Here is a 13290-nt window from a genome sequence, read left to right as displayed (position 1 = left end):
CCCTTATACTTAGAACTTTGAGGAGTATACTTTGGGTTGAATTGAGTGAGTTTACACAAACTTACACGATTATATGTTTGTTGTCCTTTTTTATTTAAGTTTTTAGGTAGAGCATTGATTTTTTGTATTTAGCGTTGAAATTTCCCTTACTTGTAGAATGTTCTCCTTGCATATTTTGGTGAACCTAAGGCCAAGCACTTTCAGTGTTTCCTTCTTCTATACTTCAATGTTTTATTTTTGCTTGAGGATAAGCAAAAGCTAAAGTGTTGGGGAGTTTGAAAAGTGCTTGTGTATTAGTAATACAAAATATTCTTTTCTTACTATGAGCATGACTTTTATCAGGTTTTAGCGCTAATACATGTGTATTTGTGATACTTTCGTGGATATAGGTTAGTAAAGCTAAGTATTAAGAAAAAAAGCCCAAGTAGATAGTGAATGCGATATTTGGTGGAAACGTGGAAGGAACAAACACGAAGACACAAGTTAGGTTCAAAGATACGTGAATGTATGCCAACCTCCATGTATTCAAGCAATTATAATGAGTTGGAGGGGCACGAAAGATGTCGTATTTGCATATCCCGACTTGTGTATTGATAGAAAGATCATCACCAGTGGGGCTTTTTATTAAAAAGGCATCGTGATATACGGCATAGACGTGTGCCTGCTGATAAGTACCTGTGTGATAATAATAAGAAGTGTTCTTTTCTTATGATGAGCATTACTTTTATCGGATTTTAACGTTAATATGTGTGTATTTATGTTACTTTTATGCATATAGGGTTGTGAAGCTGAATCTTATAGAAAGAAAACAATGTAGATCGTGAGTGCACCATTTGGAGGAAATCTTGAGAAGGTTCAAACGCGAAGACATAGGTCGGGTTCAAGATGCTAGAATGTGTGCCAACCTCCTTGTATTTGAGCTAGCACAATGATTTGAAGGGGCACAGAGGTCGTGTGAAATATTCCACACGCCCGTGCATTAATTCCACACGCCTGTTCGTTAATTCCACACGCCCGGGGGTTAATTCTACACGGGCCGTGTGAAATATTCACATGGGCGTATGGATTCCTGATTCGAGCCCTATTTAAGGCCGATTTCAGCCGCGATTTCAGGATTCTTTTCTCAATCTTTTCCCCAACTTGAGAGTGGGTTGCGACTAGGGTTTTGAGAGGTATTGGCTATGGATTAGGAGAGGTTCTACGGCTCTGACATCGTGCTCCGCTTGGAAGAAGGTTAGTGGGAGAGCTTTCATCGGCACCGATCCGGTGAGGTGTATCATAGGAAGGACAAATGGACTCTTGGACGAGTAGAGGACTCTCCACAAGAACATCATCACGACCAATGAGGGGTTTTCTATGGATTTTTTGGTTTTACATTCGATTTCATTGATTGTAATTGGCTCCATGGAGAGCTAAACCCCCTAGTGGGTACTTGGATTGTGAACCCTAGGAAGTAATTCTTTCTTTGAACCTTTTTATTATACTTCCATTAATTGATGTTTTTATTGAGTTCCAATCTTGAATGCATTGATTATATGAATACTCCCTTATAGTGACACTAGGGTTGATAGTTTTTGTTGGTAACTCTTGTGAGTGAGTGACACATCACGAAAGTTATACAAAGCTATATTGGAGAACGTTGAGACGGTGAGTCGAGAGATAGCGGAGCGTCCCCTCTCCCCTCCGGTGTGATTTATTTTACCTCCAATTTCTTGACTTCTTTATGGTCATAGTAGAGTAAATGGGCTAAGGGATGACCTTCCGCTGGGGCTTAGTTGCGAGTGTAATGGAGTGAAGCGTTGAAGTGATTTTAGCATCTAGGTCTTAATTGGGACAAGGGACTTTCCGCCTAGACCAAAGGGTTAAGTCTAAATATAGGAAGATGATTTATCACTTAGAATCCCTAGAACTCCTTGCAATTCTATACGAGTGCGAGGTTAAGAGATTGTTCAATTTCTCCTCCGGGACATGTATAGGGTTAGGCATGGTTGACATTAGATTTGGGACCATGTATTAAAGGATCTCCACGACACATTAATACATTAGTTAGGAAGTATATTAGAGGGTTTTTGCACTTGAAATAATTGTCCTAGGCGGATCAATATCCGAGTACCCCATTTATATCAATTGCCTTATCTCTCCTTTACTTGCTCTCTCTCTCTCTCTCTCTCTCTCTCTCTCTCTTGTCTCTCTTACTTTTGTTTGCATTACATCTTGTCAGACAAATCACTATTTCATACTTCACTAGTTAAGAAACAATTTAAGTATTTTTTACTCCATACTCCCTGAGGATACGATACCCACTCACTAGGGATTTTATTACTTCGACAAAGCCATGCACTTGCATGACATACGCAAGGGGCATTGTCACCCGTTTATGTTACCTCGATGAAAAGTGTTGAATCAAGAGACCCTGATCTCAAACATACACTTAGAAGAAAAGGGAAAGAACCTGTATAAAAACAGTCTAATCTAGCTGATTTGGAAGTTGAAGGGTCAAACAATATGGCGGAACAAAATGAGCAACAGAGGACATTATCCGATTATGCCAGACCTTCAGTATTGGGGACAAAATCGAGTATTGTGCGTCCTCCAATTATAGCTCAGAACATCAAGCTGAAGCTGGCATTCATCCACTTGTTGCAGAAATCCACACAGTTCAATGGTTTAGCCGATGAGGATCCAAATAGTCATATAGAGAACTTTCCCGAGGTGTGTGATATGCTCAAGATAAACGGGGTGACGGATGATGGCATCAAGTTGAGAGCCTTCCCATTTTCCTTAAAGGGGAGAGCGAAGCAATGGCTACACTCATTACCTAGAGCATCAATTACCACATGGGAGGTGATGGTAGAAGCTTTTCATGCCCGATATTTCCCTCCTGAAAAATCTACAAAGCTTAGGAATGAGATCTCATCCTTTGTACAGTTGGAATTGGAGTCTCTATTTGAGTCATGGGAAAGGTTCAAGGAGCTCCTAAGAAACTGCCCGCAACACGGATTCCCGGAGTGGATGATTGTTCAGACCTTTTACAATGGGTTGATTCCCGGAGTCTCTATTTGAGTCGTGGGAAAGGTTCAAGGAGCTCCATGAGATGAATGCAGTAATTTCATTGGCGGCTCAAGTGGAATTATTGAGTAAGAAGTTAGATATTCTAATATCGAATTGAGTGGCGGCCGTGACTATTTACACCGGGTGTGGTGGAGGACATGCTCCCTCTGATGGCCCAATCTCCATTGGTGATGCATCTTCATTTGAGAATGTGGATTTTGTGGGTAATGTGATGAGAAATCAAGGGAATCCATATAGCAAACACCAACAATCTGGGTTGGAAGAATCATCCCAATTTATTGTGGAGTAACCAAGGTCCATAAAAGGACATGGGGCCACCGGGTTTCCAACAACAACCCCCAAACATGGAGAATCGAGTTTCCGGTTTGGAGACCTGGATGACCGATTTGGAGAAGGCGTTGACTACATTCATACAATCATCAGATACAAGGTTTCAATCAGTTGAGGCTACACTTCGCAACCACACCGCTTCTTTGCACAACCTTGAGAATCAAGTGGTACAAATTACGAAGTCTCTATCGGAGAGACCACAAGAAATACTGAGACCAATCCTAGAGAGCATGTGAAGGCGATCACTTTGAGAATTAGTCGTGAGGTTGAAGGCAGGTTTCTGAGTGAGAAGCCCAATGAAAATGCACTCGAGGTCATAGAGGTTGAAACGGGAACAAGCAAAGAGAAGGAGGTGGCACCCCCACCTTTCAGGCCAAGAATCCCTTATCTTTCTCGGTTGTGAATGACCAAGAAAATGAATAGTACAAGAAGTTCCTGAGCTTGTTCAAGCAACTCCACATCAATATTCCTTTTATTGAGGCATTGTCTTAAATGCCTAAGTATGCAAAATTCTTGAAGGACTTTTTGACTAACAAGAGGAAGTTAGAGAAGAGTGCTTTAGTGATCTTAGATGCTTCTTGCTCGGCGGTTTAGCAAAAGAAGATGCCAAACAAGAGGAAAGACCAGGGAAGCTTCATCATTCTTTACAACATTGCCAATTTAGGTGAAGAAATGGGATTGCTGGACTCAGGGGCCAGTATCATTATCATGCTATACACCGAGGGGTATTATCGTAGATGTGCTTGTCAAGGTAGACAAGTACATATTTCCTGTAGATTTTGTGGTGCTAGACGTCGATGAGGATGCGGATGTACCCTTGATATTTGGGAGGACGTTCTTGCGGACATCCAAGGCATTGATTGGCATGGATGGCGAGGACCTAACTTTGAGAGTTGGAGATGACAAACTCACATACCGCCTTGTTGAAGCCATACGGCATTTTCATGATTTCGATGGTACTTTGTATTTTCTAGACACTACTGATGAGATTGTTGATGAATATATACAGGAAATGTTCAATCCGGACCCGTACAAGGGTTTATTCGACCAAGAGGAGAAAAATGAAGAAGTAATGATGCTTGGCTCAATGGAAGAAGTATCGTCTACTCTGGGGTTCATGAAAAAGGTGCTTCGGAAGATGAAGAGTGCCAAGAGACACCATCGGAAACCCTCCAAGGCTGTTGGAGATGTGCGTGAACCGAACAAGTTGGATGAACCATTACTAGGTAGTCCCAAGCCCAATAACTCTCTTTCTACCTTCAAGAGACTTTGCTCATCATGCTATCAAGCCATGGGTAAGAGGGCAACATTCATCTATGAGCCCCCATGAGGTAAGGAAGAGGTACTTCAAGCTTAGTGACATAAAACAAGCGCTTCTTGGGAGGCAACCCAAGTGTTTGCTGTTTTCTTAGGTTGTAGTTTAGTTTTGTGTGAATAAAGTGTTGAGTGTTGGTGTCTTGATTTTTAGATGCTTTTGCTTTGTTTTAATGTGGATTTTTAATGTCATCATTTGTTTTCATGTGGATATGGTGAAGTTTAGGTCGTTGAGCTTATTTTTCATGTTTTTTCTGGTTAAAGTTGCCTTGTAAAGCAAGATCTGAGTGTATAGTTGTGTTTAGAAATTTTCTGTAGTGCTTGCAAAGTTCTCTAAGTGTCAAGAGACAACATACGGTCATGTGGAATTACCGCACGGGTGTGCGTTTTTGTTCAGAGCTCATCCAAAGATGGCACAGAGGCGTGGACTCACCCCTGTGAGCGACCTTGTGATGGTCCACGCCCGTGGGTAATTTCCACACCGGTGTACGCCTTCCTGCAGAGACTTGACGAATTATCCGGAGAGCACACAGGGGCGTGGACTCACCCCTATGAGCGACCCTGTGAAAAATGCACGGGCGTGGGACTTTTCTGAGAAGACAAGCTTTCTCCATCCTGAGAAGACACAGGGGCGTGCTGTTGCCCCTGTGAGTTGGGCTTTTGAATGTCCACACCCCTGTGCAATTTCTCTACGGGCATGTGAAACACTTAGAGATTCTTCTCGGTTGGACAGAGAAGCCACGAGGGCATGTGGCTACCCCTGTGGGTCGGGCGCACGAGCGTGGGTATTTTCCACACGCCAGTGCATTTACATTTAGAGACAATGAGGGTTTTCCCGTGAACACACAGTGGCGTGCATCAGCCCCTGTGAAGCTCTCCTGTAGAGGCGAACGAGCGTGGGTAATTTCCATAAGCCCGTGTGGATGCACAGAATTCCAAGAGACACGAGTTTTTCTTTAAAATCTTTGTGAATTCTCCTCTTCTTCACTTCTAACCATCTAAAAACCTTTCCTAATCAGTTTCCTGGCCTCTCACCGCTATTTTACAGGGTTTTTCAGAAAATTTTCATGCCGAATTCAAAGTGTTCATATTCATTTCATCGGTAAACCTCTTAATTTCTCTTCTATTTGCCATTTCTTGTTTTTAGTGGATTAAAAGTCTTGAGTTGGAATAATTTTCACTTTATAATGGTTTGTGCATGTTTAGCTAGCGTTTAAACATGGTTGGAAGTTATTTTTTGGAGAATTGGCATAGAACAGTGCGGCTTTCACACCCCGCAGATCCACACGGGCGTGGGCAATTTTCACAAGCCTATGTGGAATTTTACAGTATTTTATTTATGAGTTTATTTGATCGTTTCTTCCTCATTTATTGTAGGAATGGCATCGCACTCAAGGAGACAAGAAGGGAAGCGCCCTAGAGAACCTTCACCCGAGTTGGCACATATTGAATTCTCAAATCTCGAGCATCAGGCTCATTTCGAACGGTTATCGGGAATTAGGTTTGGCCAATTACGGTTCATGGACTTGAGTGTGCTTACTGGGGTCCAGCGGGGTGATGAGTTAGTTAGGGAACTTGACACACTGACGGTCGTGGAAAGCTGGCGAAGATTATTGTCTATACGGGAGCTAGTTTTCCGGGCACTAACACCGGAGATACTGGCATATTTTGAGTTTGCTCAGCAGTATGGGAGTTTTGACATCACTGATGGCATACAGTTTATAGTGTTTGGACATCAATTTGCCATGAGTGTCACGGAATTTTCGGTTCGCATGGGCTTGTACTACGAGACATACACAGAAACCGAGGAGTATAGTCACTTGCCAACAGATTACCTTGGCATCTTGACCCAACAGCAGGCTTACCAGGTCTTGTGCGGATAGGGACAGCATGAACCAAGAGTATCCAAGGCCACATGTTTGTCTCGGCTGAGCTATAGATATTCATTCGCCGTCATTAGTAGATCTGTGGATGGCCAAGGTGATAACACTAGTACTCTGAGCTGATAGAGTTTACTTTATATGTATTCCATGGCTAGGTCCGTGCCTATTCATCTGGGGCATGTTGTGGTAAATTACATGCGATACCAGGGTCGCAATGGGAGAGTGGGAGTATTATTTGTTGGTCCCTACATTACTAGACTTATTCTGGGGATGGGTCTCAGTGATGCTCTTCGGGATACCGATTAGACAGTTATTCCCTCCCAGCTTGGACTCGATACTCTCAGGATGATAGGAGTGGTGTGCAGATATGTGTATGGAGCTTACATTTTTGCCACTTCCACCACTGAGATCACCGAGGCCGGTAGGGATGCAGCTGAGGGTTCCACCATCATCTACTCCAGCACCAGCTGATCCACCATGTACCCAAGTTGATCCACCAACATCGTCATCTTCACCAGTAGCAGTAGAGAAACCAGAGCGTGGCACCGACACTTGATTTCGTGTTTCATTTCTTTACTTTTTACATTTTCTTTTGAACTTGTATACTCAGAAAGGATTTTCCTTCTGAGTTTATATTTTCATTTTGTTGTCTCCAGTTGTATTCATTTCTCTATCCTTTATATACTCGAGCTATTTTTGTTTTATTGAGTTTCACTGAACCCCCTTGTGTATGCGTGCTGATGGTCTTATCATCGTGGAAATTGAGAACTTGTCATAGACACGGCCAAGGTGCTTCGGCACTTGGCCATGTGTGCTTCATAACCCATTGGAACACCATTCCCAATGAATTAGCTCCATCAAATGTAACACTAGCAGTCAGGGGAGTATTGTTTCAATTGCTTCTCCCACATTTATTCTTGATTTATATACATCATGAGTGAGCTTGCATGTGTACATTGGGGACAATGTACAACTTAAGTATGGGGGGGGGGGAGTTTCATAGTGCACACATCTCTTTTATATTAGTCTTGATTGCTATACATGATCACATAGCCAATGGTAGTTCACCTTAGTTGCAATGATTGTATTCTTGGGTTTAGGAGGAGAATTTTTAACATTGAATGTCTTCATGCTCTAGTTTTTGCTTGAATTTGTAGGAATTTTTGCCCGATTGACACTTGTTGCACTACTCACTCTTTAAAATCTTTTGGAAACTCATGTTCGATGTTAAAGGGTCTAATTATTGTTATTTCTTTTGTTATTTGTGAAGAAAAAGAAAGAACAAAATAGTTTTGTTGTGCTTGTTGGATGGAAAAAGCTATCACCTATGATGTATGAAGCTACTCTCATAAGTCGGATACTAGTTGTGTCCCTAATGAGAGAAAGAGCTATCATATGGGATGTGTGAAAGCTACCACCCCGGTTGAAAGAGCTACCACCTCGAGAGTGTGAAAGCCTCCTTAGCGTCCGCTTTGGAAAGGGCTACCATAGAGGATGTGTGAAGCTACTACCCTTTTTGAATTTTTGTTACCTTTTGTAGATAAATAAGTCCTTATATGTAGAACTTTGAGGAGTATACTTTGGGTTGACTTGAGTGAGTTCACACACTTACACAATTTCGGGTTTGTTGTCCTTTTTTATTCAAGTTTTTAGCTAGAGCATTGATTTTTCGTATTTAGTGTTGAAATCTCCCTTACTTGTAGAATGCTCTCTTTGCATGCTTTGGTGAACCTAAGGCCAAGCACTTCCAATATTTCCTTCATCTATGCATACAATGTTTTAATTGTTGCTTGAGTACAAGTAAAAGCTTAAGTGTGGGAGAGTTTGATAAGTGCTTGTGTGATAAGAATCCGAAGTGTTCTTTCCTTATGATCAGCATTACCTTTATTGGGTTTTAACGCTAATATGTGTGTATATATGTTACTTTCATGCATATAGGGTTGTGAAGCCGAATCTTATAGAAAGAAGCCAATGTAGATCGTGAGTGCACCATTTGGAGGAAATCTTGAGAATGTTCAAACGCGAAGACATAAGTCGGGTTCAAGATGCTAGAATGTGTGCCAACCTCCTTGTATTCAAGCTAGCACAATGATTTGCAGGGGCACAGAGGCAGTCACATTCTAAGTATTCCAGCTTGTGCATGTGTAACAAGATCTCCACCAACTCGGCCGTTCAGTGAAGAAGCAAAGCGATCTACGACGTAAACGAGTGCCCGTTTAAGTTACCTCGATGAAAGCATGGTTTCGGGAGTGGTTCAGACTAGTACTATAGCAGGGCACTGTAGCAACATTGTAGCAAAATACTGTAGTAGGTACTATCCACGGCCGGCCAAAGAAGGAATTATCTAGAGAAGCCACACGGGCGTGTGGAAATTCCAGACGCCCGTGCATTAATTCCACACGGGCCATGTGAATCATTCACATGGGCATGTGGATTCCCGATTCCAGCTCTATTTAAGGCCGATTTGAGCACTGATTTCATAATTCTTTTCTCCATCTTTTCCCCAACTTGAGAGAGGGATGCAGCTAGGGTTTTGAGAGGTATTGTCTAGCGATTGGGAGAGGTTCTATGGCTCTGACATCACGCTCCATTTGGAAGAAGGTTAGTGGGAGAGCTTTCGTCGGCACCGATCTGGCGAGGTGTATCCTATGTCGGACAAAGAGACCCTTGGACGAGTAGAGGACTCTCCACAAGACCATCGTCATGACCATCGAGAGGGTTTTCTATGGATACTGTGTTTTTACATTCGATTTCATTGATTGTAATTAGCTCCATGGAGAGCTAAACATCCCTAGTGGGTACTTGGATTGTGAACCCTAGGATGTAATTGTTTCTTTGAACCTTTTTATTATGCTTCCAATAATTTATGTTTTTATTGAGTTCCAATCTTAAATGCATTGATTGTATGAATACTCCGTTAGAGTGACACTAGGGTTGAGAGTTCTTGTTGGTAACTCTTGTGAGTGAGTGACACAGCGCGAGAGTTATACAAAGCTAGATTGGAGAGGGTTGAGAGGGTGAGTCAAGAGGTAGCGGAGCATCCCCTTTGTCATTTGGTGTGTTATTTTACCTCCAATTACTCGAGTTCTTTGCGGTCATAGTAGAGTGAATAGGCTAAGGGATGACCTTCCACTGGGGCTTAGTTGCGAGTGCAATGGAGTGAAGCGTTGAAGTGATTTTAGCTTCTAGGGCATAATTGTGACTAGGGACTTTCCACCTGGACCAAAGGGTTAAAGTCTAAATATAGGAAGATGATTTATCACTTGGAATCTCTAGAACTCCTTGCAATTCTATACGAGTGCGAGGTTGAGAGATTGTTCAATTTCTCCTCCGGGACATGTATAGCGTTACACATGGTTGACATTGGATTTGGGACCATGTATTAAAGGATCTCCACAACTCATTAATATATTAGTTAGGAAGCATATTAGAGGGTTTTTGCACTTGAAATGATTGTCCTAGGTGGATCAATATAAGAGTACCCCATTTATATTGATTGCCTTATCTCTCCTTTACTTGCTCTCTCTTTCTCTTGTCTCTCTTACTTTTGTTTGCATGACATCTTGTCACATAAATCACTATTCATACTTCACTAGTTAAGAAACAATTTAAGTATTTTTTACTCTCTACTCCTTGTGGATACAATACCCACTCACCTGGGATTTTATTACTTCGATAAACCAGTGCACTTGCGGAACATACGCAAGGGGCGTTGTCACTTGTTTATGTTACCTTGATGAAAAGTGTGGAATCAGGAGTTTTTTTGGCAAGGTACTGTAGGAGGTATTGTAGCAAATCACTGCAGTAATTACTGTTCATAGCCGCCAGAAAATAAGGATTATAGAGAATCCACACGGGCATATGGAAATTCCACATGCGCATGTGGAAATTCCATAGGGGCGTGTGTAAAATCCACAGGCCCGTGTGAGCGCTCGATTCCAGCCCTATTTAAGCCGCGATTCAGCCCAATTTTGGGTGCCATTTTTCATCGTTTTTCCTAACTTTCTCCAACTTTTGAGAGGCCGGTGGCTAGGGTTTAGAGAGGCTTTGGCAAGCCTTTTGGAGTGGTTCTAGGCTTGACAAGGGGACCTTTGAAGAGGATGAGGCCGCTCCGTAAGACCATCGACATGAATACCAAGGGGGTTTTACTATGGATTGCCTGTTTTTACTTTCAATTTCATTATTAATTGTATCTTGCTCCATGGAGAGCTAAAACCGCTAGTGGGTACTTGGATTTATGAACCCTAGGATGTATTTGTTTCATTAACCTTTTATTATGCTTTCCTTAATTGATGTCTTTAATTGAGTTCCAATCTTGAATGCTTGTTGAATAATTTCTCACTTATAGTGACACTAGGATTGAGAGTCTACATTGGTAATCCTTGTGAGTGAGTGACACACCATGAGGGTTAGACAAAGCAAGATTGGATAGGTTCGAGAGGGTGAGTCATGAGGTAGTGAAGCATCCCATTTCCCCTCCAGTGTGATTTATCCTACCTCCAGATTCCAAGATTTCTTTACAATCATAGGAGAGTGAAGGGCTAAGAGATGAACACCACTGGGGCTTGGTTGTGCGATCAACAGAGTGAAGCGTTGAAGTGACTTTAGCACCTGGGGCTTAATTATGACTAGGGATCTTTCGCCTGGACCAAAGGGTTAGATATATACACAGGAATAGGGTTTATCAACTGGAATCCCTAGAGCATCTTACAACTTTACACAGTGTGAGGTGTTGAGATTGTTTGATTTCTTAGCCAGGCATAGTGTAGATTTAGTCACGATTGACCTTAGGGTTGGGACCGTGTATTCAAGGATGTTCACAACTCATTAAGCATTAATAAGGAGATATAGTAGTTGGTCTTGCACTTGAAACATTAGTCTTAGGGGAGCATTGTTCGAGTACCCCACTTCTATTGACTGCCTTTCTTCTTACATATTTGTCCCTCTCGTTCTTGTTTCTTTTATTTCTGTTTATATTACATTTCATTAACATAATCATTGTTCATCTTCACTTGGTTAAGTAGCAATCTTAGTATTTTTATTCCCTACTCCCTGTGGATACAATACCCCGCTCACCTGGGATTTATTACTTTGACAAAGCCGCGCACTTACGGGTAACACGCAAAGGCTATTCTCAAGTTTTTTGGCGCCCTTACTGGGGAGTAGGTCTTTATAGATACTTTACACTTTTCTATCTTAGATATTCTTCATTCATTCTATTCCATATCTTCTTATTCTATCATCATTCTGATTTTGTTTTCTTTTTTTTTTGTGCAGCTCCAGGTTATGACCCGAGGGAACCCCTTGATAATTGTTGAAGGAGATCCTCAACTTAAATTTACACTCATAAGAAAGAAAAAGAACCTACATAAGAGCTGTCAAATCTAGCTGAGGTTGAAGGTGAAGAGTCAAAAAACATGGTAGAACAGAATGAGCAACAGAGAACGCTTTCCGATTATGCCATACACTCAATTTTGGGCACACAATCTAGCATTGTGCGGCCCCCAATTACAGTTCAAAATTTTTAGCTAAAGCCTATATTCATCTAGATGATAAAGCAGTCAGCACAGTTTAATAGTTTGGATAATGAGGATCCACACAACCACATAGAGAACTTTTTGGAGGTGTGCGACATGCTCAAGATCAATGGAGTTATGGATGATGCTATCAGATTGAGGGCCTTCCCATTTTCCTTGAAGGGGAGAGCGAAGCAGTGGCTACACTCATTACCTAGAGCATCAATCACTACATGAGAGGAGATCGTGTAAGCTTTTCTTGCCCGATATTTCCCTCCCAGCAAATCTGCAAAACTTAGGAATAAGATTTCTTCCTTCATGCAAATGGAATTAGAGTCTCTATTTGAGACATGGGAAAGGATCAAGGAACTCCTGTGAAAATGTCCTCGACATGGGTTTCCAGAGTGGATGATCATTCAGACTTTTTACAATGGTTTGAACCCAAGTATAAGATAGTTACTTGATGCAGCACGAGGAGGTACCTTAGTTAGCAAGACCCCCAGAGAAGCTAGGTAGTTAATTGAAGAACTGGGTTTGAATAGCTATCAATGGAATGCAAGGGAGAAGAAGAAAGTGGCCTGCATCCACGAGATTGATGTGGTTACATCATTGGCGGCCCAAGTGGAGGCATTGAGTAAGAACTTAGACACTCTAACTTCTCTTAGATTGGCGGACGTAACGAGTTATAATGGATGTGGAGGGGGACATGCCCCTTCAGATTGCCCAATATTCATTGGTGGTACATCGCTTCTTTGGCAAAGTTGACTTTGTGGGTAATGCGATGAGAAACCAAGGCAATCCTTATGGCAACACCTATAATCCAAGTTGGAGGAACCACCCAAATCTTTCTTGGAACAACCAAGGGCAACAAAAGGCTACAACACCATCGGGTTTCCAACAACAAGCCCCGAACATGGAGAAAACCTTGAATTGATTTGTGTAATTATCGGATACACGGTTTCAATCGTTAGAGGCTACACTTCACAACCACACCGCTTCATTGCACAATTTGGAAAATCAAGTGGGGCAAATTGTGAAGTCTCTATCGAAGAGACCACAAGGAAGCTTGCCGAGTAACACTGAGACTAACCCGAGCGAACATGTGAAGGTGATCACTTTGAGAAGTGGTCATGAGTTCGAGGGTAGGCTTCCAAGTGAGAAGACAAATGTTGAAG

The 13290-nt window shown here is 42.0% G+C and overlaps 2 non-coding genes across 2 annotated transcripts; both read right to left on the bottom strand.

Annotated features, from left to right (window-relative positions):
* Positions 1 to 2895: 2895 nt before the first annotated feature.
* Positions 2896 to 3002, bottom strand: LOC120264177. Its single transcript, XR_005537349.1, has one exon. It is a non-coding gene; the product is annotated as a small nucleolar RNA R71 (small nucleolar RNA).
* A 9404-nt stretch (positions 3003 to 12406) lies between these two features.
* LOC120264017 lies at positions 12407 to 12513 on the bottom strand. The gene has a single exon (XR_005537201.1). It is a non-coding gene; the product is annotated as a small nucleolar RNA R71 (small nucleolar RNA).
* Positions 12514 to 13290: the final 777 nt, after the last annotated feature.

This window comes from Dioscorea cayenensis, chromosome 6, assembly GCF_009730915.1.
Source record: "Dioscorea cayenensis subsp. rotundata cultivar TDr96_F1 chromosome 6, TDr96_F1_v2_PseudoChromosome.rev07_lg8_w22 25.fasta, whole genome shotgun sequence".
In the NCBI taxonomy this organism is placed as follows: Eukaryota; Viridiplantae; Streptophyta; class Magnoliopsida; order Dioscoreales; family Dioscoreaceae; genus Dioscorea; species Dioscorea cayenensis.
The sequence above is the reverse complement of the archived record's forward strand: the minus strand, read 5'-3'. Positions and strand labels throughout refer to the sequence as shown.